At 35.2% G+C, this 25,931-nt stretch overlaps 1 long non-coding RNA gene across 8 annotated transcripts in view; it reads left to right on the top strand.

The window, feature by feature from the left end:
• LOC309660134 overlaps positions 1 to 25,931 on the top strand; it is a 242,950-nt gene that overhangs the window by 105,383 nt on the left and 111,636 nt on the right. Inside the window, exon 6 of one of the 8 annotated variants that reach the window (XR_014263184.1) lies at positions 16,159 to 16,900. The exons of the other annotated variants lie outside the window; for them this stretch is intronic. This is a non-coding gene — a long non-coding RNA (uncharacterized lncRNA). Of the gene's footprint in view, positions 1 to 16,158; positions 16,901 to 25,931 lie in introns of those variants that run through there. 8 annotated transcript variants of the gene reach the window in all.

The following is a 25,931-nucleotide window of genomic DNA, read 5'->3' as shown; positions in this document are numbered from 1 at the left end:
AAAAGCATGGAAGTTAGAAAGAAGAGCAGCACAAAAGCTGTTTTGGAAATGGAGAATAGTAACTGAAAAAAATGTAACTGGAACTGAAGCTGGAAAGACAAGTTGGGGCTTGAATTTCCAAGATAAAGATTTTGAAGTTTATTTTTGATGATAAGGTTTGTATTTGAACTAGACGAAATGTTTCAGTAGGCCTATTAATCTACAAGAGAATTCAGGGACCAATGGGAGGGCGTGGTTATGACACAGACACTCTTATCTTTTTCCTTCTTCCCAATCCTCTGACCTCAGGAGTCTGATAGGTTGAGTGCCATTGGCGCCAAGGTAAGAGCTGTACCTTTAATTGAACACTTGCAAAAACATGATAGATTTCTTTACCTAGACTTTAAAAATCTTAAATAGTAGGAAAAAAAGACAAAACTCAAAATGACATTTACATGAATGGTAATATCCACCGCCATGGCAGTTGATTTGTCTGTTATTTTTAACTCTCTAAATAGCCAATCCCTTAGCAAGAGAAGAGATTGCAAATTATCTATTGGATATCTATTTTAGAAATGGTCTGAAAGAAGGTCTGAAAGAAATTATTGATATTTGCACTTTATAAAGAAATGTTCTAATTAGTGGGCTAAATAGGAAATGTCATGGGTCTACTCTCAGGACTACTCACAGTTTAGTAGTTGCAACAGTGGGAAGAGTAGTGGTAGCAACATTGCTGCTAGTAGTAGTAATACTAGATGTCATTTATTACAAATGTACATGTCAGGAACAGTTATATTAATCCAACTACAGCTCTATGAAGTCAACACTATTATCATCCCTGTTTTAGAGATTAAGAATCTGTGATGCAGAAAGATGACTGACTCTGATCAAGGACACACAGCCAGAAAGTGTTAGATCAGGCAACCCAGCCAGGTACACCTCAGAATCTGTACCCTTAATTACCATATAGTTTGAGAATATTTTTGGTGTGGTTCAACACTCATAAAAACCTAACAAGTCTTGGGCATAATTTCTGGAAACAATTTATAATTGTTTGTGTTTGTTTGTTTTTAATAGATGAAAACAATTAACCTATATTTAAATATGTGATCTTTACTTTATTAGAATATTTCTGTAACTCCAGTGATAATGAACAGTAAAGGTAAATATGAAGTATTATCATTCTTCCTTTTTCATCAGTCACAACAGTTGCTAGTCTTTTTTTTTATTCTTAAAAAAGTATACTTTATTGAGGCATAATTTCCATACAGTAATATTTACCAATTTTAAGTGTCCCAGTTGATGAGTTTTGAAAAATACATACACATATTGAAAAATACATGTGGCCATGTATCATATATGGAATATCTTTCCTATCTCAGAAATGTAACTCATGTTCCTTAGCACTCAGTCATCTCTCTAATCTCTCGCCTGTGACAACCACCGATCTGCTTTTCTCTATAGTTTTTCCTTTTCTAGAATTTCATATAAGTGGCATTATGCAGTATGTAGCTTTTGTGTCTTTCTTTCACTTAGCATAATGCCTTAATTATTTATCTGTGTGGTTGTGTACATCAGTAGTTTGTTTCTTTTTATTGCTGAGTAGTACTCCATCATAAATACATACAATAATTTATCCTTTCACAAGTAGCTGGACCTTTGGGTTTTTCCAATATTTGGCTATTTTGAATAAAGCTACTTTGAACCTTCGAGTACAAGTTTAGTCTTTTTTAAGCTCATGACATTTTGAAAAGCATAGTTAATTTAAAATTTCACTGTTATTCTGAAGTTGTGAATTTTGGTTGATTTACTTCCAATGTTGCCTTCTTTGGATTACACTAAAGACCTCAGATTCATGTGTTTGGCTTCATGGCCAATTATGTTAACACTTCTTTGTTCTCTATACTTCATGTTGATACTACTGTATTTATTATAGACATGTGATCATTGTGTTTTGTTTTTAATCTTTACATGTTCAAGTATTAAATCCTGTTTTTAGTTCTATCATATAAGACAGCTAGGGCTGGGGCTAGACAATCTCTCTAGATCCTAATGACAATAATTCAGATCTTGTTTAATAGATGTGTAAGGTATGCCTAAAGGCCAGTGGTCCTGTGCCAGAAAGAGGGAGGACCAATTAGTAAGTGAATGACTTATCCTTCTGTTTATAATTGAATTCCATGATCTAATTTTGTTTAAACAAAGCCTTACGCCTTAATCATGAGCATAGTGTATTAAAGTGATGGCTGATCTTTGGCTCCTCCTGTGAGACTCTAATATATTTAGAAACCCAGGTACAGTTTCATTTATTGCTCACCATAATGGCCAATAATCAAGGCATAACCTTTAAAATAAGCAATTCACTTTCAGAATTAAAGCACATGCAGAAGAACAATTTTTAAATTTTTGAATTGTTGTTCTCTCCTGCAATGATAGTTAAACTTTTTTGTCAGCTATGATTTGTAGGCACAGTATTCATCATGTTCTGATTCTTGTATGCCTTACTACATTCTTTCTACCTTTCTCAAATAGGACATTTCCAAAGATAACATTAATAATCATTCTCATTAAAAAAACCAATAAAATGTAGGCAAAATACTCCGGATTTTATTACTTAGAAAATTTACCAGACTGGTGATTTTTTTAAAACATTTAACACTCTTGTGATAAATATTTTCTGTTTCAGCACAATTACATTTCTTAGCATTTCTCTCTAGGTAGATATATTTGATATTTTTAAGCTAAAAATACACACATTCTGTATATCATATCTATTTATTATTAAATGGTTCAAATTTTTAATTGCACTTTTACATTAGAAACTGAACATATATTGCAGAAATCTGAGGTCATCTTTAAAGTTCAAGAGGCTTTTCAGAATGGTAAAATGAATATAAACTTTAAAGGAAATGTCAGTTTTATTCTAAACAATCACAGTAAAAAAATGAAATAGTTAAAGATTGCATATTTTGAAAATTGAAAAACAGAAAATACTGCTTTTTTAGTGTGATGTTGACATTGATATCGCCCTACAAAGTTTGTTACATGTTAATTGTTTCCTTCTTTCTTTGCAATTATACTCCAACAGAGATCTACTAAAAAAAACAAAAACAAAAACAAAAACAGAATTTTATCATGGCTGGTTAAGAGATACATCATTTTCCTCCCTGAGATAAAATGTATTATATGTTAGTATTATTAATATTAGTATTATAAAGTAAAAACAAGGCAGTCTGAAAGAAAAACAGACAAGGCAGTCTGAGAGTGTGCAAGGTATTTTAGGTACACAAGTCTTAACTGAAAACATTTAAATTGATAAGAAGAGCCAAATTTAAGTCCCAAGTTCATGAAAAAATACTCATTCAGATTTCTATGGGCATTTTGTGGTTTCTGGAAAACTATTTAAAGCATATAACATATATAGTTTGGCATCTTCTTAAAGAGTAAAGAATTGAATGATTTTTGGCAGAGGGTTGCATAGAGTAAAATTCCTAGACACAAGAAACTACCTAGCAGAGGAACTCTTTGAGGACCTTTGCTTTATATTACTTAGCAGTTACACTGGAGGGGGAGCTGATTTAAAGAACTATAATCCTTAGAAGAGAGAAGAGTGTGGAGAAGGCAGTGGAGGGTAACAGGAAAATGGGAGAAGATGAGAGGTTGTGTGGGAGGAATGCTGGCTTTAGAGTCAGAGTTCCCAGGTATCAATTTATGTTGCATCCTTATGAGCAACTGTGGACAATACATTTCACCTGTTTCAAGATCCACTTTCTTCAACAGCCTGCAGGAGGCTATAGGGCCTGACAAAAGTGCTTGAGATTCTTGCCTCATGGGCTCATATGAGAATTATATCAGATAATGTGTGATGGTGCCTTGTAATTGGGATGCACTGTTTAGGTATTAGCAGGTGTCTGAAAACTAATGCTGCAAAGTTTGAAATTCCTAGTAAGTAATCCAAAATGTTTAATGGCTTTTCTGCAGCATAAACAGTCACGGAGAAAAAAATTCTTATGAAATCCCAGGTACCTTTTGGAAACCTCAATTTTAACAAAACACCAACTATTTTGCTGAATGTAAGAGTTGACTGGAGGATAAAGAAAGCTGCTCTCCCCCCTAGAGTCCTATAAGAAATTTTCAATGTTATTAATTCTTTCATTGACTGCACATATCTACATTTTCTTTTCATAAACCGTATGTGAGAAGAAAGAAACTTGGATTAAAATTTGTGCTTTCATGTATAATTTTTATTTAGCAGGCAACGTGAACTATGTGCAAGGCTGGATCCAGGTTTTGTGGGGCCCGCAGCTTAATCAATTTGAAGGGCCCTCTTTGAGGGAGAGAGTGCAAAATTACAAATACAAAATTATGTATGAAAATGAAATTTTATTTACGATGAGAGAACAAATTAAAACAAATCAGGTCCTTTCTTCTCAGATCTTTTTAGGCTATTTACTAGATGCACTTACATAGAAATGCTTCATGATTACAGCTTGACTTCTCCTTCTCACCTGGCTCTTTGCAATCCCAGCAACTCCCAGCAGCCACAGGGGCCTGTGAAAGGAAGGGACCTTCCAGATGTTTCTGACCCTGACTATGGAGAAAGTCTATTTAACTGCTTTTGTTCTGATTCTCTTCATTGGGGCTATCAGGCAACCCATGCCACTGTTGAAGAAGCACTAGAAGACTCTCTTCTAATGATTATAGTTTTTCGATCAACTCCCCGACTCCCCCTCCACTGTAACTGCTAAATGATATAGGGCAAAGGTCCTCAAAGAATTCCTCTTATAGGTAGTTTCTTGTGTCTAGGAATTTAAATAAAACTTAGGAGCTAGGCCTGGAGGCTACTTTGAATGATCACCTGCTTTCTATCTCAGGGTGATTTTTATTTTGTTTTATTTTCCTCCTGCCCTCTCCCTCAAAGCTGACCATCCTTCATTTTTTGAGTATCTTTGATTTCGCTGCATAGAGTAGTGCTTCTGATGCTTGGCCGCATACCACCAGGGGAGCTTTCTAAACTACTTAAATGGGGTTACACTCCCAAACATTAGTATTTAATTAGTCTGGGGTGATTTTATTACACAGCCAAAGTTGAGAACCATTATCTAAGATCCCAATGGTCTGTATTTTTTCAGAGCCACTGCATTTTTTTATTTTAAGAGAACAGAAATGGCTGAAGATACAGAGGTGACTATGCATATGAGACTCCACTAATCTGCATACTTTTTGCTGAAAAATTAAAAGGTAGCTGGGTTATTTCCACATAGTTGAAGATGATGTCTTATTGAATGATTCTTAAAATCAGTTTAGATATGGTATATATCCTCTTAACCACTGAAAATAGGCAGAATTTAAAGATTAATTTCAATACGGTCTCTAAATTTACTACCTTTTCCAATTTTATTCAAACTAGATAGGAGAATTTATCAAGCTAGAAGTTTTTGTGTTTTAAGTCTTCTTTAAAACGTTATCTTTTATGATTCTCTTATTTAGGGAGAATCAGTGGCAGATCATAGATGAACATGGAATAGGGTAAATCTGGAGGTGAGGGCTGGAAGCTGTGCTGTAAAATAGAATGGCTAGAGGATGGGAAAGTTGGTGTGTGGTGCTGAGCCTAAAATGCAAGTTATACCTTGAGCCCAAATGAAGCCCAAATGAAGCCCAAATGGAGCCCAAATGAAGGATGGAAGCTGGGTTTTGAGGTCTACAGAGGTCTATATCAGAAATGAGCATACAGAATTACCTTCTGGCAGAAATCTGGCATTACAGTAATGGGGCTAAGATAAAGAGAGATCTTGGTAGGTGTTCCCAACCACCCTAGAAGAAATGAAGTATGATGCTGATCCCAGTGTTTTTATCAGATTTCCTTATGTGAGTGGATGTGTAGTCCCAAGGGCATGCTCCTCTCTAGAGTGAAGCAGGGTTCTGTAGGGCCTGAAACTGAAGCAAAAGGCCACAGCCTTTTGTGAGTCATGTGATCAATTTAGGATGTTGTGACCAGCATTTAAATTAAATAAAATTGAATAGAACTGGAAGAAAATGCTGTGGGGTAATTGCTGTTTAAATAGATGAACCTAGACTCAGTCTATGTGTGATGAACTGCCAGTTAAGTATAATTAAGATAGGAGGGACATATAACACAGGGAATTATGATAATGTTTGGTACTTTTAGTTTTAGAATATCTCAACAAAACCTAAGACTTGTGGGTAGGGTAGTGGAAGGCTAGGAAATTACTTCAAGTATCTCATCTGTGGGTGAAGGAGAAAATGGGAGAAGCGTAGTATTTTAAAACTTTCATATGGGGAGTACTGTGGAAGTAGGGGATGGAAATGGGGAGTCTTGGAAGAGAACACAGTGCATCTTGGTGAGAAAAATAGTTTTTCTATTTTTAAATATCAGTGAAGAATGAAGTCTGGTTGTGAGAGCAGGAAGAGTGAAGACAGCCATTATTGGAAGGAAAAGTATACTAGGACTTCCACACTCCCAAGAGGAAAAGGAATAATACATAGCAACTTGATCAAAACAGCAAAAATAAGTAACAACAATGTAAAATAAATAATAAACATGAACTAAAAATAAAAAGTAAAAAAAGATAGATTGTTTAAATCATTATATAACAAAGGTAACATTTGTAGCAAATTTTAACAAATTATAACAAATCCAATTCTTCTATTGAGAGAAAAATTGAGAATGGGCTAAAAAATGTTCCTCCCAAATCCCAGTTAAATACAGCTTATAAAAATAATTAAAACAAAATAACAAATTATGACAATGTAAAATGTATATCTTACTGTATGTCATGTCAGAAAAATTGAAAGCCACTGTTTTAGGAAGTTGTATAATTCTAACCTGAGACTTGTCCACTTGGTTGGTTGATTGGTTGATTCATTTATTCTTTCATTTGCTCAACAAATATTTATTAAATTCTTAACATCCTCCAAGTATGTTGGGGAAAGTGTTTGAGCTACAAGAATAAGAAAGATACCGTTCCTGATTTCATGGAGCTTACATTCTAAAGGGGGAGATAAATAGTAAACAAGTTTAGTAAGCCCACAGTAATTCTATGTTATGATATAGGTTATGTGGGAAAGAATCAGTGTGCTTACTATAGAATAACAGGAGGTGACATAATGTTGAAGGTGTGATCAGGGAAGATGACTGTGAGAAAGTGACATTTAGTTCACTTCAACTTCTGTTAAATACAGGGTTCAGAATTTTTACATCTGACATTTTATAATCTGTTTCCTATTTCTCAGTCACAAACCTATTAATAAAATTTATGGAGAGTTATTTCATTTCCCTCTATAAAATGAGGGTCTAATTTTTACACACGTATAATGGGCTCATCCACTTAATTATAATATTTGGAATCAAATCAGATTTATTTTATTTGCCTTTAAGTTTAAAAATACATCTGAAAGTAGATGGAAAGAAAAGAACCTCTAAGAAAATTTTTCTCAAAACGAGTCTTCTAAAAATAACATCAAAAAGCCAAGTAATTAGTTAAATAGGCTTCATATTCAAAGAGAAATTACCAATTAACCTCCCCCTGGCCCCCTATCAAGAAAGACAGCTAGAGAATTGAAGAGTGAGGAATTCCTACAGAGGGAGGGTCTGATCCATTTTGAGGGACGCCCTTGCTGGTGGCGATACTTACTTGCAAGAAAATCCCTGCCACTGGTTCCACTTAAGTTTTGAAACCACTTAAAGGGCTGAAAGGGGAAGTTCCGCTTGCTGACAGAAAAACAAACAATCAAGACAAAGAGGGGGTTGGTTGACAAAGCCTGCCCAGAGTCAGATCTGTTTTCTGTCAGTGGGTTTAGGTTTGGCACTAGATGTAACCAAGAAGATTATGTTTTATTTTGAGTTCAATGCTGGTGAGATGTAATATGCAAACATTTTCTAAACTGTGTAACCTTAATTTGTTGATAAGAAGAGGATGTACTATTTGTGTTAGAATAGGAAGCCGTTCTGAATTTGAATACTCTGTGCCATCCTATGTCACCTACAGAAATAGCACATTTTTAAGAAAATCCTTTCATTAAAATAAGAAATAGAAAGCAAAGAACTGGGTGTTCTCTTGTCATCGCTCCTATAGCACTGTGTCTATCCCTCTATTTTCATTTAATGAAGAGGTTTAAAACTATTTACTTATAAATGCTTTTCTCTAGATTATGAACTCTTTGAGGGATCTTGTTCATCTTTGTAATATCAGTGCCTAACGATGTCTGACCTACTTAGAAAATGTTCAATTTAAAAAAAAATTGGGAGTGTTTATTCACCTTATTTAAAATGTATTGGGACTTCCCTGGTGATCCAGTGGTTAAGACTTCGCCTTCCAATGCAGAGGGTGCAGGTTCAATCCCTGGTCGGGGAGCTAAGATCCCACATGCCTCATGGCCAAAAAACCAAAACATAAAGCAGAAGCAATATTGTAACAAATTCAACAAAGATTTTAAAAAAACAATGGTCCACATAAAACAAAATGTTAAATAAAAATAAAATGTGTAAACCCACTCCAACTTGGTCTTTTGCCTCCACCTCTGACAAAACTACTTATCAGGTTCTCCAGTGACCTCTGTGATACCAAGTCCAGTGACCAATACTTTACCTATCGGTAGCATTTATTACCATCCGCTATTTCCTCCTCCTGAACATTTCTTTACTTGGCTTCTGGGACAATACATACCTTTGTTTTTCTTCCTTCCTCAACTACCAGAGTGACTCAGGGCTCAGTTCTAGGATCCTTTTTCCATCACCACTCCCTAGATGATCTCATCTAGCATCCTACAATGAGACATCCACATTTATATCTATACCTTGGGACCTCCACCTTGAACACCATCTCATTTAGCCAGTAACTTTTACTTTGTAACTTAATTGGCATCTCAGTTTAATCTATCCAACTTCAAATCCTGATTCTTCTCCCTTAAAGCTGTTTCTCTGCAAGTGTTTCTCATTTTAATAAATGGCAGCTCCATCCTTCCAGGTGGTGCTCAGGCCCCAAATCTTGGAGTCATCCTTTACTCCTTGACCTCTAGACCACATGTTTAATTTAATAGAAAATTCTGTTGTCTCTATCTTCAACATATATTCAGAAGTTGACCACTTTTTATCACTTTCATTACTACTGTCTAAACCAGTGTGACTTCTCATTTGGATTATTGAAAAGACTTGCTAACTGATTTCCCAGCTTCCCCACTTGGCTTCCTGTAATCTATTCTTTGTACAGTGGCAAGCATGATTCTGTTAATGATGTCCAGATCATGTCATTTTTCTGACTGAGCTCTCCCATGTTTCCTGTGTCATACTAGAAGTCAACATGCTTAAAATTGCTCCTAAAAGCCTCTGTGATCTGAAACTGAACCCTCTCTCTGACTTTATTACACTCTTTTTTTTACTACACCTTCTCTTGTTCAATAAAGACTGGTCTCACTGCCAAACTTGCTTCTTCTTTAGGCCAAACATGATCTTTGCTTCTGCCTGGGATGCTCTCCAGCCCCAAAGAGCCTCATGGCTTCTTCCTTATTTCCCTCTGATCTTTACTCAAATGTCACTTTATCAGTGAGGACTTCCTTGAAAGTCCTGCAGAAAAAGATAGCAATCACTCCTTCTTCTTTCTTGCTCTCCCTATCTCTACTTTATTATTCTCAGTATAGTACTTATCACATGCTATAAAGTTTACATGTTTCATTCTTATTATCTGTATTCCTCTGCTAAAGTATAAGCTCCATGGGAGGAAGAATTTTCTTTTTGGCTGTTTTCTTCATTGTTGTCTCTTCAGCACATAGACTAGAAGAATGTTTGACACATAGCAGGCATTTGATGAATGATGATTAAATGACTGAGTTTATTTAGGGTTTGGAGCATTTTATTTATTTAAATTACTGAAAAACTTTGTTTTGTCTGTCAATATACTATGTAGTTCTAGCCTATAGAATTGTCAAGTCCACCATTTAATGAGAAAAAGGACAATTAATATCATTAATTGAGATGCCAGAAACCCAGGAGTGATGGAGAAAAAGCGAGTCAGGATTTAGACAACTCTTTCTCCTTAAAATGAGGCAAAGCCTAGCATAACAAGCTTAAGGAGATCCAGGAGGCTGACACTGACTCTCTGGACACAGCTTCCAGGGAGTACAATATTCCAAGTTTTAATTCCCAGAGTTGTTGATACTGGCAGTTGATGTGGGGAGGCAGAGAGAACACTGCAGAGGTGAATCAAGAGAGGGACTCTATGTTGGGGGGGAGGATAGAATTTAGCATACTGTAATGTTTTAACATTACCAGTGACCCATAGGACCACAAGGGGTATGGATATTTCTTGCGAATGGAGATTGGCAAGAGCAAAGCACAGTACTATGTGTTGAGCTTTAGAGTGCTGTTCTAAAGAACCAAGAAGGGAAACAGGTAAGAACAAAGGAGAGAAGGCTTAGTTCTATCCTTTTCTGGAGTCTGGGACCCTTCAGAGGATGTAATGACCAGAGTGGGGTGGATGTGCAAAAACTCTGTGGATATGAGGGTCATCATTTGTACTCTAGAATTTAGGACATACTGGTAAAGAAGAGATTCGGGAGACAAAATATAGAAGTCCTGATATCCAGTCAAGGCCACTAGCCCTGGGTCAGGAAACAATGCTTTATTCCAAGTCTAACCAGATGAAAGTGGGGGGTTGGGGTAGGGCATAAACCAGGCAAATATGACCTGTTGCTCTTGCAGTTAACTTAGTAGTGTCAAAATACTTACCAAGCATTTCTTTTATACCAGACACCATATATGCATTTTGATTTAATATTTCATTTAATATTTACAATGCTATTAACAGTTAACAGAAGAGAAAACTAAGTGTTAATGGTCACAAGGTTTGGAAGTGCACAGGATTGAAATTTGAACCCAGAGTGGTTAAATTACAAAGTTCATACTCCTTTCACTATTTCAAGGTGGTTCTCAACCCTAGATGTCCATTAGAATCTCCTTAATAAAAATAACATATCTAGACAGCACCCCCAGATATCCTGATGTAATATGTCTGATATGGGGTCCAGGTAAGGGCATATTTTCTTGTTTTGGTAATCTTCCCCAGGTGATTCAAAGGTTTAGCTGGGATTGAGAACAACTGCTATACAATAATGGCCCTGCAGTCTATTGTGTGTAGAGGGGAGTAGTTCAGGGTAATTTAGTGTACTGAAATGTTTTTAAGGTATGGTCCAGGATCAACAGCATCCGTTTCATCTGAGAACTTGTTAGAAATGCAAAAACCTTGAATTAGAAACTCTAGGGGTGGGGCTCATCAATTTACATTTTAACAAGCCTTCTAAAGCACACTAAAATTTGAGAACCCTTGGCATAGGTACTGCAGGCCTTGGATTTGAGCTCAAGAAGACCTAAGTTGTAACTGACTTTCAACATTTAACAGCTATGTACCCTAAATCAAGTACCTTAATGTCTCTAGGTCTCAATTTCCCCAGATATAAAAAATGATAATGCTATTTACTGCTCTGACAAGTAATGGGAAACTTTATATAAACCACCTGGCCCAGACCAAATGTTCAATAAATAGTAACTTATACTAAGAGATAAGTATTTCAGAAAGAGTAATGAGTCAGAAACTGAGCCTGTAAGTGAAAACCTAAATAAGCCCATCTTATTTAGGAAGACAGTTATGAGAGTATAAAGTAGATACTGAAGAGTTGCATGATTGTATTATGTCTTAGAAGATTCTCAGCAGCTAATATTGAAAAATGGACAAAAATATCTGGCCTCCTGAACCCTTAAATAGTTGTCTTTCTGAACAGAATTGGAAATACCTCTTATGCATGCTATTGGATATGTAGTGGTTATATAATGATTACTAACATTTTCTACTTTTTCATTTGGTTGCATAAATGTATTGCTGACTTGCTTTTAGTTTCATCTGTTTAAATATTCTTTGAATGTTTAGATAATAGATTTGTTCATGCAAAGTACTGATGATAAATGGGTTAGATTTGGACCTTGGACTTAAGTACACATCCTTTTTGAGCCAAACTTCATTTCCTTCCTATTTATTCTCCCTTAGAGATCCAGAGTCTAAAAGCAAGTGCTTGTGACCAGCAGAAAGAAGGCATGTGCTGAGAGAATGAAAGCATTCCTGAGATCTTAAATTAGATCCACCTGTTTATTCCTGGAATTTTTTATTTTCTAGTTGAGTGACAAAAAACCTGGTGTGTGTGTGTATGTGTGTGTGTGTGTGTGTGTGTAAGATATCCTTAAAAGGTTACTGAAGATTATCCACCCTAACTTACTTAGAATAATTATGTTTTATATATAGTAATTGTAAAACAATGATACCAGTAAATGGCCCTATTGGATTTAGCATTACCACTGAAATTGTCATAAGTTTGAGGAAGGTGAGCTATTGTAGAAGGGAATTAAACATGGGCTTTTTCCCTTGTTCCAGAAGATACTGTAAGTAGATTAAATAAAGTCCTGGAGATGTTTGAAAACTTTTGAGAAAGAATGAGAACTAAAACTTACTTGAAGGTGGATAGGTAGAAAGAAAAACAATTAGACAAGAGGGAACTTTTGATTTGAGAAGATTTTCTTGGATATATGAGTGCAGGAGACATTTCAAATTCACACTTACACATACACATGAAGAAGGTCCTAAAAAACATGTCACAGTACTTGAGAGAAAAAACCAAAAACAATTTAACTGTTGATGTAAAAGTTCAGTCTTTGGTTTAACAGTTCCCATGTATGTAGGATCAAATGACTGCTCTCTCTGAGTGGTTTATGTTTAAATATGACTTTAGCAAGTGTTCTGGTGGGATGTGTAATTTTAACTATAGAGTCTAGAATATGGTTATGATATTTATGTTGAAAAAGTAACAATCATTGGATCAAAAGATATACTGTTGTATAGAAATTTTTGAATTGGGATTCTGTATCAATCCCATTAAAATTCTTTTGTTTACTTATTTTTGAAATGGAAAGATAACATGGACAGGTATGCATCTGGATGACCAAAAAGGGGAAGAATCTCAATTTATGCATGTAAGCAGTTTTCAATAATACATTACTGTGAAATTTATTATATCATGGATTCAAAATCAGTACTCTGAGGCAGGTAACCTTCATGTAAGTGCTTGTACCTTTCTTCTGAAAAATACTGATCACTAATTTTCTCTTTTATATTTGTTAAAACGAAATACTTATAACTTACTTCTATTATGGTTAACCTTAACTTGTCAATAGATTACTCAAGATTTGTGAAACTATTTACTCTACTAATTAAAAAGTGAGGTTACCATAGTAACTAGTATATCCTGAATAATCTGCTTATATAACCTCTAAGATTCAGAGTGTTTTTCATCTGAATTCTTCTATGAGCTACACTGATTTCAGACACTCTCTTGCACTTTGGACTGTAAAGGAAAATGCTTTCTTTACTGATTATACATGTTTGAGTATTTTTAGACAATTTGTTTATAATATAGACCAAGTGCCTCTGATGTTTGGGACATTTTAAAGGTGGAAATAATTTAAAAGCACTTTTCAAAAAAACTTTGGAAATAACAAATAAGGAGTGAAGGAGTATTTGTTTAAGTAACAGTGGACTTAGAGTTTTAATTTCAGAAAATGCCTTAAAGTTAAAAGGGTCAGTCATTTGATGAATATGTTATTCTGAAGAATTCTACAAGAGAGATCACATCTCGTTACTGGCGACTATCTTATAAACTCAGAACATGTAATGAAATGTCTGCTTAGCTCCTCATAAAGTTTGCTACAAATAATACATATGATTTTTTGCATTGACTGAGTGGACTTGGAGTTATGGAAATTTAACTCACTCTTCATATGGCTTGTTTTCTTGCTGTTGAGTCTTTCTATATGCCACTGCCTCTGCCTGGAATGACTTCATCATTTCTGCACACCTCCATCTCTACCTTGCCCCTAATATTTCTTGGCTCACTTTATTTGTTCTTTAGATCTTAGCTGAGATGTCATATTCTCTGGGAATATTACTCTGACTCCCCAAGACTACGATAAGGCTCCTCCGACATGTTCACATAACACTTGTTGAAGATAGCTTTATGCCTAATTGTAATGGTTGGTTCACTCGTCTGTCATCCACTTGCTGAAGTGTCCTGGAGGGAAGGACCAGGGTCTTGTTATGTGCTGTGGGCTCAAAGACCCACTTAGTACCTGGCTTATAATAGGTTTTTCCAAAAACCTAAAAAATAGTTACATGAAGTAACTATTAGTTTTCTAGGGCTGCTATGACAAAATACCGTAAGAAAAAATGACTTAAAACAACAGAAATGTATTTTCTCTAGTTCTGGAGGCCTGAGTCAGAAAACAAGATGTTGGCAAAGTTGATTCCTACTAAAGGTTCTGAGGGTGAATCTTTTCCATTCTTTACTCCTAGCATTTGCCATTTACCAGCAGGCATCGGCATCCCTTAGTTTATAGACACCTCACTCCAATCTCTGCCTCTGTCTTCACATGGCATTCTCCTCTGTGTATGTGTCAATGTCTCTTCTCCTCTTCTCATAAGGACACCAGTAATTTGGCTTAGGGCCCACTGTAATTCAGTATGACAGTATCTTAACTTGATTCATTTCGAATATATTTCCAAATCTATTTCTGTGACCTATGGTTACAACCATAGGTACCAGGACTTAGAACCTCAACTTATCTTTTAGGGGACACAATTCAGCTGCAACAGTAACCATCTAGTACATTTTTACTTTCGGGTTGATATAAAATGCAGTCTTAATCATGGTCAGGCCAGTCACTAAGCTGCTAGTTAATTATTTAGTCACTTTACTTAACATGCACAGAACAGAACATACTTGGTCTGATTAGTTTATTGGTCTCAATATATAGACTTGATAATTTCTTAGAGAATTTTATTTATTGATAATACTCCCTTTGATTCATTTGCCAAATAAATGAATTAGTTTGCTGAAACAATTCTAGAAAGGATAAATTTATATGCAGTGACTTCAGAAAGAATTAGGCCCAAATAACTGTGGTGTATTCAGGGCTGTTTATTCTTAAGTGTAATGCAAAATCTTCTATTTCTAATCTGGGTCATTTTTATTTTATATCCACTGCAAGGAAAAGGGAGAAGAGGCAATAGGAAAAGTTATTTCTTGGCACATAGCAATTAGTTGATTAACATGCAAATTTTATTCAGAGTAATATAAAATATGCATCTATTATTTTTGGTTCATCAAATTGGGTTATTTTTAATTTTAATAAGATGCAACAATAATTAAACAATTTAAAATATATAATTTAATACTGAACTAGTTTCTCAGTGGTGATGATTGCCAGGTTGCATATGAGGTTCCAGGGAGATGCTCAGCTACCAGGTCCAACAGACAGCAGGCAAAGGATGGCACCTGGAAACCAGCCCATATTGGCAAGGACTAGAGAGGACTGCAGAATTCCAGAGAGAGGAAAGCAAAGACCCAAACTAGCACTAGGGAAAAGAGGGATTTTGGCTTGTGGTTATGCATGTGTGTGTTATGTGCTTGTGTGCATGTTGTATATGGTCTTGGATTAAGGGGTTAATGTGTTTTGGGATCTAACTGGAAGTGGATGTGGGTGGCTGGGAATGTGTATACATGCTGCTGGGTCTGTGCATTGGTATATAAATGAATGTTGCTGTGACTGGTAGATGTTTTATAACTTCCAAAAGACAATTCTCCTAGATTCTCTAAATTAATAGGACTTGACTGTTTCAGAATTTAAGAAATTCTCATAGGGGTTTTCTTATTTTTATTATTCTGCTAAGCCAGCAGGGGGAAGTCACACATTACTTTTTGGTGGGCTTTAGGAACATTTCTTCAGACTTTTTCTTTAAAAGGTCTATCTTCTTGCTAAAAAAATTAAATAATTTAAGATGTGCTTATAGTTATGATTCTTGTAAGCATACTAGTATCAATTCTTAAAGAGCAGCCTTAAGTTTCTTAATAAGAAACTTTAAGTTTCTTTTTTTTTTTTTGCTTTGTTGTTGATGATATTTATAGTGCTTCCAAATTACTAGTTCTATTTGTGACATAAGAAATGTAATTAATGAATTTAAATGACAGTGCAAAAGTAAAGGAAAATCTATTGGCCAGTTTTTAGTGCTAAAAGTAAATTATTTTGATATTTGCTATTGTATTCTTCATCTACTTTTTTTTCAGTTTAAAAATGTCTGAGGAAGAAGGGAAACATTTTAAATTTCAAGATACAGACAAGAATAGCTCTTTGTCAACACAGAACATAATATAGGGACTCTATAGCTATTGTTTCTGAGAATATAAGAGCTGATTGCATCATATTGTGTGTATTTTGTAGGAGAAACACTGTAATACTTACATGGCTAGTAATGGCATGATCAAGTCAATATATTGTGTACTTTTGAGTGACACAGAAGGATAACATCATTATTCTTTGTAGTTTAGTCTCTGTACTAAGTTAATCATGTTCACTGTTCCATCATCAATTGCATTCAGTCATTTTGTAAAATGTGAGCATCTGCATTTAATGTTATTGTATTGTTTCTGTTTACTACAGCTGGTTGCAGTAGACTCAGATGACAATTTTGCAGCTACAAAAAGGTCACAAAAAATAAACATTCAAAATAGAAACATCTTACTTCGCAACAAGTATACAATCCGAGTGAGATATCTAAAGTTATGAAAATTGAAGTGAGTTTATCACATTATATGTAAATTCATCTATTTATAAGTTACTGTACATTTTAAAAAGTAAATGGTCAGGTAACATTTATCTTTGAAATCATAAATTCTCAATCATTATTATTCTTCCATATTGCTAATTATAAATGTTTAAAGAAATTATATAGAGAAATAATAGAAAATAATGATCACATATTTAACAAATATGAAAAAATACAAGAAGATAACTATGAAATAAGATTCAGACCAATAAATAGAACAGAAAGTATTAAAAAAAACTATATAATTTGTATATTTTGAAAACTTTTAATTATTCTACACACACACACACATACCTGCTTAGGTGCAGAGGAAAAAAATTGCAGTGGGAGAGCAAGCAGAATGAAATGGTGACAATATAGCTATACTTCCAAATCTCTATCTGTCATCACCAGGACTTCTTTAAAAGTGTTAAAGCAAGGGTGTAGCTAGTAACTAGCTCTCAGAAGAATATTCTTTTTTTTTTTAAGTGTTTTTTTTTTTTTTTGATGTGGACCATTTTTTTAAAGTCTTTATTGAATTTGTTACAATATTGCTTCTGTTTTATGTTTTGGTTTTTTGGTCGCAAGGTATGAGGGATCTTGGCTCCCTGACCAGGGATCTAATCTGCACCCGCTGCGTTGGAAGGCAAAGTCTTAACCACTGGACTTCCAGGGAAGTCACTCAGAAGAATATTCTTAAGTGCTATTGAATTGAAATCACACATGGCTTATGGAATAGGAATAAAATGATTATTTTCTTTCATTGATACAGATAATCTGAGTTATGAGTCTTTCCTCTCACTACTGGGGTTACAATTTTAGCCATTCTATTCTGGAAGGAGTGGGTTTCTTCCTAAAGGTCTATGAATTTTAAAGCTGTGAAAACACAGCAGTTAGATGTTAAGTCTAGTGCAAACCAGATCTAGATTAGTTTTGTTCATGGACCAAAAATAATAAAAAAGTATCAAGAATCTTTAGATAGTGGCAAAAAGATATACAGAATAAATGGTAATCTTAAGATAGTGGTAAAAAATATAGAGAATAATGTTAATCTTAAGAAGCAAACAAGCCATGTAAGTATACTGACAAATTTGAGGCAGAACAATTAGAGGCAAATTAGTCTACTAGTTAGACTCTATGTTCTTTAACAGTAAGGTTTATGACTATCACATCCATTTCCTCACCTGCTGTTCCAAGAATAACTGCCATATAATAGGTACTAAATAAATGTTTTTACAATAAACAGGCTTTCTTCAATTTATGTAACTTTTTAATTTAAATGTAATCATAGAAAATCACCCCATTTTTATCTCTGCTGATTGGAGATCAGAATTGATATTACAATTAACATGATATGATACATGGTATACTCAAATACGTGGATAATATATTACCCAAGACTCATTTCAATTTCCTATCATTTGATGTTGTTATTTGTAATATCTTTGTGTTAACATGCTTCATGGTAATTTAGGAGCAGTTACGTAGTCTTACAAAAAAAAGAATGCTAGGGCTCTTGGCATAAAATATTCACTTGCATTTAATATTACAGAAATTTACATGTTGGGACTAAGTGGCCTGAAGTTCAAGTATGTAAGATAAAGTGGAAATAATGCAACCTACTGCAATCATATTGTGCCAATATTCAGGCAGGACACAGAGGAAAGATACAACAGGTTTTGAAACCAATCAAATTAATCATAGCCTAAGCTGGGAAATAGAGAGGCAAAGATTGCTGCTCATCAGGTCATGCTGCGATGATGAAGGAAAGAGATCTGATCAGTTGATTACGGAGCTATAGATACAGAATTGTGGAAACACTTCTCAAGTTACTAACTTCTGGTAACGTGTGGATATATCTGCAGTTTTGAAGTGTAAGTTGACTCTCTCTTATAACTCATGGAATGTTTTAAGGTGAGGGCCCCAAATACAACCAAAACTGTGCAAGTCTCAGATCAAGCAACAATCTATGATACACAGAAAATAATACAGGAGAAGGAGCTAATAGTGTGAAATAGAAAAACAGAATATCAGAGTAGAAGATCTTAAAGTATATGAGTCAGGAACCTATAAATACAATTGTAGGCTTCTGACTTTCATTTTAGCTTCATGCTGACCACTTAAAAACTTTTTTGGGTCCAATATTTATCCAGCTCTACTTCAGAAAAATAATTTGAGTGTCTGGAATGCTTGCTGAGGAGAGACGAAGAAGATGAATAAAACCAACACTGTTTTCCTGTCAACTCCTGTTTTCTCCTTGAGTTCAGTGGTGCCATCTAAAGAAATCTCTGAATGACATGATGTGTTTGTTGATAATAAGTATTTACCTGTATGATGAAGTGATGGTAGGTAATACAGGCCTCCAAGAAATTCTGAACCCAGACTTTGTGAAACATATTAATGTTGAATTGTTGGGACACATCAAGACAGAATATCTCTTTGAAATGAAGGCAAATTTGATTAAAATATCTGATCTAACATTCTCTTGTGTGACTTTGGATGCACCGCTTATCTTTTTTCCTCCGTTTCCTCACTTGTGAAAAGGAAATGTTAACATCTTCTTCATATGGTCGCTGTAAAGGTAATGAAGTGATATATGTGAACTGCTTACTGGAACACCTGACAGGTAGAAGATGCTTAATTGGCTAACAGCTATTTCTATGGTCTACAAGATTCTCTTCACTAACTACTTAAAATCTTCATCATTTGGAAGTGGATGATGTCTTCAAACTTAGGTGATATCAAATACATTTTCACACTTTCTGTCCTAAGAATATGATAGAAAATAAGTTACTGCTAAGGAAATATTGGTAGTTCACAAAGTTTTCAAGTCTTCAAAGTCTGAGTATTTTGGGGCACCAAATTATATAAGCCAATACAAGTACTTGTTCTGTATTTTAATGAGTGAAACTGATATCATAACTTTTTAATGTAATGTATTTTCATGCTCCTGTCACAGTGAAAACCAAGTGTTCAAAGAAATATGTTTTAAAAGAAATGGATATGTGAAAGCTTTTGTCCCCACTCTCTTCTAGCCATGACAGACAAAGTGAGGGATGAAAGAAGAGCTCATTATTTTAAAGAAATGACACCTTCAATTAAAATGGCAGTGTTCTCTTCCTTTCTTAGAAGTTCCTTTTACAGTAAAAGCTAAACACCTGTTATGGGTTGAATTTTTTCCTCCCAAAATTTATGTGTTGAAATCCTAACTCCCAGTACCACAGAATGTGACCTTATTTAGAAACATGGTAATTGCAGATATAATTAGTTAGTATGAAGTCATGCTGAGTTGAATGGGTCCTAATCCAATATGACTGATGTCCTTATAAAAAGGGGAAATTTGGACACAGACATGCACACACGGAATACACTATACGAATATGCAGGCAGAGATTGGGGTGATGCTTCTAAAAACCAAGGAATGCCAAAGATTGCTAAAAACCACCAGAAGCTAGGAGAGACATATAGAACAGATTCTTCCTCATAGCCCTCAGAAGAAACCAACCCTGCTGACACCTTGACCTCAGATTTTTAGCCTCTAGAACTATGAGACAATAAATTCCATTGTTTTAGCCGCCTGGTTTGTGGTACTTTGTTAAGGTAGCTCCAACTAACTTATACAACACCATACTATTTATGGAAATGTGAGTTCTGGGGAATTGTGTATAAATCTGTATTAGGCTTCTATTGCTTAGGAATAAATTGCCACAATTTAGCAGCTTAAAACTGCACAAATTTGTTATCTGATAGTGTATGTGAGTCAAGGGTGTAGGCACAGGCGGACTGGAGCCTCTGCATATGTTCTCACAAGGATGCAATCAAGGTATTAGCCAGACTATATTCTCATCTGAAGGCTTGAGTAGGGAGGAATCTAATGCCAAGCTCATTGAAGTCGTTTGCAGAAATTAATTTTTTCCATGTGCTTGTATGACTGAAGTCCCCCCCCCCCTTTTTTTTTTTTTGGCTAGTTGTTGGGCGTGAGCTGTTCTCAGTTCCTAGAGTCTATCTTCTTCTCCCTGTTAGGTGCTCTCCTCCACAATCAGTTCACCACAGGATTGTTTGCTATTTTTCAGGTCTTGCAGGAGAATCTCGTTCAGGTCAGTCTACTAAGAAAGAGTCTTATATAGTGTAAGGTAATCATGGGAGTAACATTCCATCACCTTTGCCAAACTCTATTGGTTAGAAACATTCACAGTTTTGACCTACACTCAAGGCGAGTTAATTGCACAAGGATGGAACTAACTGGGGGTCACCCTAGGGTGAGTTGACCACAATACTGAAAAATATCTTTTTTTAGTAATAAGAAAGCATGATCAGCATTGATATGCACACACACACACACACACACACACACACACACACACACACACACACATTTAACTAGGGAAGCAGATCAACTGTTCAATTATAAAATAATTATAGCATTACAGAGCCTGAAACTCTGTAATAATCAAGTTCTGAAGACAGAGATATAAAGTTATATTTACCCGGAGAAGATTACTAGTGCAAACACTGCCATTCCTCAAAAGTCCTTCAGTTAAAAAATTTTTTTCAAACTATGGTTGAATTTATTACCATCTCTTATACACAAAAAAGATACATTTAAACACTCTATAGTACACCTGAATTAAAGTGAAATGTTTATAATTACATGGGAAAGAAAAAATAAAATACTTCTGAATTATAAGAATGAAAAGAAAGACATAATTGACCAGAATTATTAATATGCTTTTAATTAACTAGTTCTTTCAGCGAGAGATATAACTAAATATGGCTAAGAAAATGTCAAAGGTACTAATATTATAGATGAATTTGGGGAATTTTAACTAAATACAATTGAGAAATTTTTTCAAAGTCCTAGATTTATTTATTCTGAAAAATATTAGATACTAGATAAAATATTAATATTAGATCAGTTATAGACTACAAGTTAAATTGCATTCCAGTTAATACTATATTTTTCTAGGTACACATTCAATAGATAAAAGGGAAAATATTTCAAAATTTAACTCCAAGTTATATGTGATCTGAGTCTTTGATAAGGTGATGGGCTATGTTCTCCCACTTTTGTATATTTAAATTTGCAAAGCTCTTTTGAAGTTATATACTGATTATTTTTATTATTAGATTAAATAGATATTCTGCAGAGTTAAAATTAAAACATACATATCATATAAGAAGGTCAGTCAGCAAGAATTGCTTTCTAAATTGTATGTCCCCAGACAGCCATCAGGCAGCCAGCAGAAAAATGCATTTTGAAGCCATGGAGTCTTCAGTTTTTATCTCTGACATTACATTGAGATTCGACAGATGGAAGCCCAGCAGCAGACATGCAAAGTGGATGCCAAATGAGGCACATATACATAGCAGAGTGGTGCCCTACCCAGGTGGCCATCCTCTCCTTTCCAGAACCTTTAACATGGCTCACTCCAAACTTGACTAGGCCGTAGTGATATTGACACATTCTTCAGTCATTGGTTAATGTCAGTGGGCTCTTGGCTCTCTGAATAAGGAACTTTAGCACGCTCTCTGCTCTGTACATATGTCCAAGTTGGCAACCAGTTGGCATGGTTGCTGATGTGTCTCTATCTGTCAGATCTCCTCATCACCTTTGGGATGGAGATAGACGATACGAGTATGTCAGTGAGAATGTTACCATTGGCTGTGGAAAGATGTCCAGGGAAATAAAAACTAGGAGATATTTTAGAAGAGACCTGGCAAATTATCTTTATCATCTAAACCAAGTATCTACTTATCTTTTGGAATACAGAGACAATCCAATTAGAATAGGAAAAATTTTAGGACAATTTTAGCCCAGACTTCATACAGTCTTCAACAGTTAATGAATAAAACACACTTTGTGCAACTGAGCCAGAGTATAGCTCAAGCTTATGGAGGACTTGAATTTTTTTTTTTTAACACAATATCAGACAGGGTATTTAAAAAAAAAACTCAATAGCCAATATTTTTAATGGATTAAAATTACAATAATAGATTATTATATGAAACAGAATCATGTGGATGTTCTAAATATTTTCAGACATTTTTAGAATGATGGATATATTTCTATACCCACATGCACATAAGTCTACACTTCCCATTTTTCCTACCCAGTGCTCAGCTAATGGAAGACACCTAAGACACCTAAATCATTTTGCTTTAAATTTATCAGGTAACCTTGGCATAATTGCTTGAACTGGTTCCATTTAAAATTAACTTCTCCATCATCCTTTCATTTCAGTGATGTTATCTTTAATTACTACACTAATTCATCCCATCCATTCATACCAACAAATATTTACTGAACTCATTATCACCTGTCCAACCCTTTAAGCTGTTCCTCTGACTAAGTTCCCTAGTTAATTTCATAAAATCACTAGCCACTCACTTGCTCATTCACTTGAGACAAATACTTGAGGATCATTCTTGATTTTTCCCTTTCACTGACCTCTCACATGCAATCAGTTCTTATTCTTCTTAATTCTATTTCCTAAATATCACAGATTGTTCATTCTATTTCCAATGCCAGCAGCAGTATTCTTTCCCTATGTATTCAAGTGACCATGAATAGGACTTTATAACCTAGACTTTGGGGAATATACCAGTGTCAACCTGTTTTATGATTGTAAGAATGCACTTTTCACGAAGGAGATAAATATTGTAACTTTCAATTGCCTTGGGGAGATTAATTATGGAATAGTAAGAACAGGGACTGGGACAATTGTCTAAGGAAGTAGTTTTTCCTTTTGCATCAGAGTGGTGGTGGTGGACAATTGCATCTCATTTTTAGCTGTGGAAAAGTTGTCAAAATGTTCTTTCTAAAAGTAAACTTATCTTATTTAAATGACACCCCTGGGTTAGGAATGGAAGTCTTAACCTGGACTTTTCTGTGGTGGTCTTGACAGGATAGCAATAGCAGAAGAAAGCAGCCTGAATCCAGGACAACATCTCTGATATATTGTAGGTCAAGGGGAATTATCTGAGTTCCAATTTGATGGGTGAGAACAACAACAACAACAAAAGAATAATAATCCTTTGGGGATTCTAGGACACAGTAAAGGAAGAGAGAACTTGAAGGAAGACTGTACTTCATATTTACCTAGGCAAGTACTGACTGTGGATCCTGACATCAGTCATCATTGGTTGAGTCCTCTGTAATCATAATATAATTTAGTGGTTGCAAACATGAGATCTGGTGATAGAGTCTGTGGGTTTGAATTAGGATTCTCCTGATCTCTCCTCATATAAAAAAAGAAATAATAATAGTAATAATGAAACTACTCATCTTAAGATGGTGTGTTGAGGTTTAATTGAGATAACACACATAAACATTTAGAACAGTATTTGCCATAGAGTAAGTGATAAGTAGATGGAAGAGATATGTTAGCTATGGCTATAATTCAAACAAAATGACTGAAAGTGCAACTTATACTGACTTAACTTCCTCACTCTACCTGCCTCCAGATTGCCCTCTGTGACCCATCCTGCATCATTGCTAACAGAATTACCAGAATGTGCTATTTAAAACTAGAATTGATCATGTCATTCCCCAAGTTAGCTTTCTTCAGGTACTTTTCATAGCTTTTGGGTAGGACCAAAATTTCTCACCATGGAATGTAAAGAGGGTGACCATATGATTTATCATCTAAGCTTAAGAGTGAAAGCTTGCACTATTAATAATTACTCTAGGGCAACAGGCATAACTCAGGCAAACAGGGACTTATGGTTACCATGGTTATAAAGTCTTCATGTGGTCTGGTCTCCAGCCTCACCAGTTAATTTCCTAGTTCTGGTCCTGGCTGCAGCCACCCAGATTCACTAGCAGGTCCTAAACTATCATGTTTCTCTGTGCTTTTGAATATGTAGCCTTTACAACTCTCACTCTCTTCTCTCCATTCTTTCACCAAATTTATACCTGTCATTTTAAGCCATTGCTGAGTTCTGGAAATCTCCCTGGATTCATGAATTCTGAGCCATTTGTTTGTCTATGTGTAATATGACACGAGCTTATCTTTATCATTTTAATGATAAAAATAATGATAATAGTTGACAGATATATAATGTCTTTTATTCCAGGCACACTGGTACCAGGATAGGTGCTCTATATATGCTTTCTCTAAACAATCCTGCAAAGTATACACATATTTTCTGAAGCGTTATGATAAAGAAACTAAAGTCCAGGGAAGTTAAGTGACTCGCTGGGGTCCACATAGCTTATAAGTGGCAGAGGCAATGTTTAAGTTCAGATTGATCTGTATTTAAGCCCATCTTTTCACCAAATTGTCCTCTCATCAAAACAGCTATTGCAAAGAATTGTAATGAACATATGTGTTATCTCCCCACCTACGTTATAGATTTCTTGAAGGGTAATAAGATTCCTTATTCATTTTTTTTCTTTTAAATTTCCTATTCCTTGTCCAACGTTTGGCACATGGTAAGCACATAACAAATGTTTGATAGATGAGTAGATCACTAAGTCTTGACCATTTCAATGACTTAGTTAACAATAACCAGTTCCTTTCAGTTCAAAGACATCCTTCCCAAGTTTTCTGCCTTCAGACACATTCCTTCACCATGGGGCTCTGGTTCTCATATCTTGGTCAACCACCTAACAAGGTCCTGTGAGCCTAAAACCAGCACTGGATTAAAACATTTGCAAAAAATCAAGGGAAACTTATACATATGTCAAGGCACAAAGACTTCTTAGGAGGTTGCTGGATCAGGAAAACAAAACATTTACTACATAATACACAAGGAATTTTTTGTAAAGATTGCTTCCATTGTTTTGTGTCGGAATTAACCAGAAATATCTTTTTTCAACAACTTGCTGAGATCATTAAGGAGACACAATTGTGATAAGAATAGGATGAGGAAGAAAAAAAGGTAATTTTGGAGCATAAGGTTACTGTGGAGGAGGCCAGGTCTTAATGGGATTTTAAAGCAGGGGACTTTGGATAGCTAGATGACAGTATGGCAAGATTGACAGTGTGGTGGCACGGGGAGCCTGGTGATTTGGGGAAGGGAGTATCCGCCCATGAAAGAGAGACAGTGGCACAGAAAAGAGTTTAGTAAGTAGCACCACAGGTAACCCTCACTGTTCAGTTTTGTTTTGGACTAGCCCTTGCCTCCTGTGAAAACCCAGGTGCAAAATGAATCTGCCATTTGACTCATATTCTTGTCAACTTCAGGGTGACTGCTGCAGACACAGATGGGACACCTCACACATGTGAGTCCTTGCACGATAGAAAGAAAATT

This window comes from Balaenoptera physalus, assembly GCF_965194825.1.
Source record: "Balaenoptera physalus genome assembly, chromosome: 4".
In the NCBI taxonomy this organism is placed as follows: domain Eukaryota; kingdom Metazoa; phylum Chordata; class Mammalia; order Artiodactyla; family Balaenopteridae; genus Balaenoptera; species Balaenoptera physalus.
The sequence above is the reverse complement of the archived record's forward strand: the minus strand, read 5'-3'. Positions and strand labels throughout refer to the sequence as shown.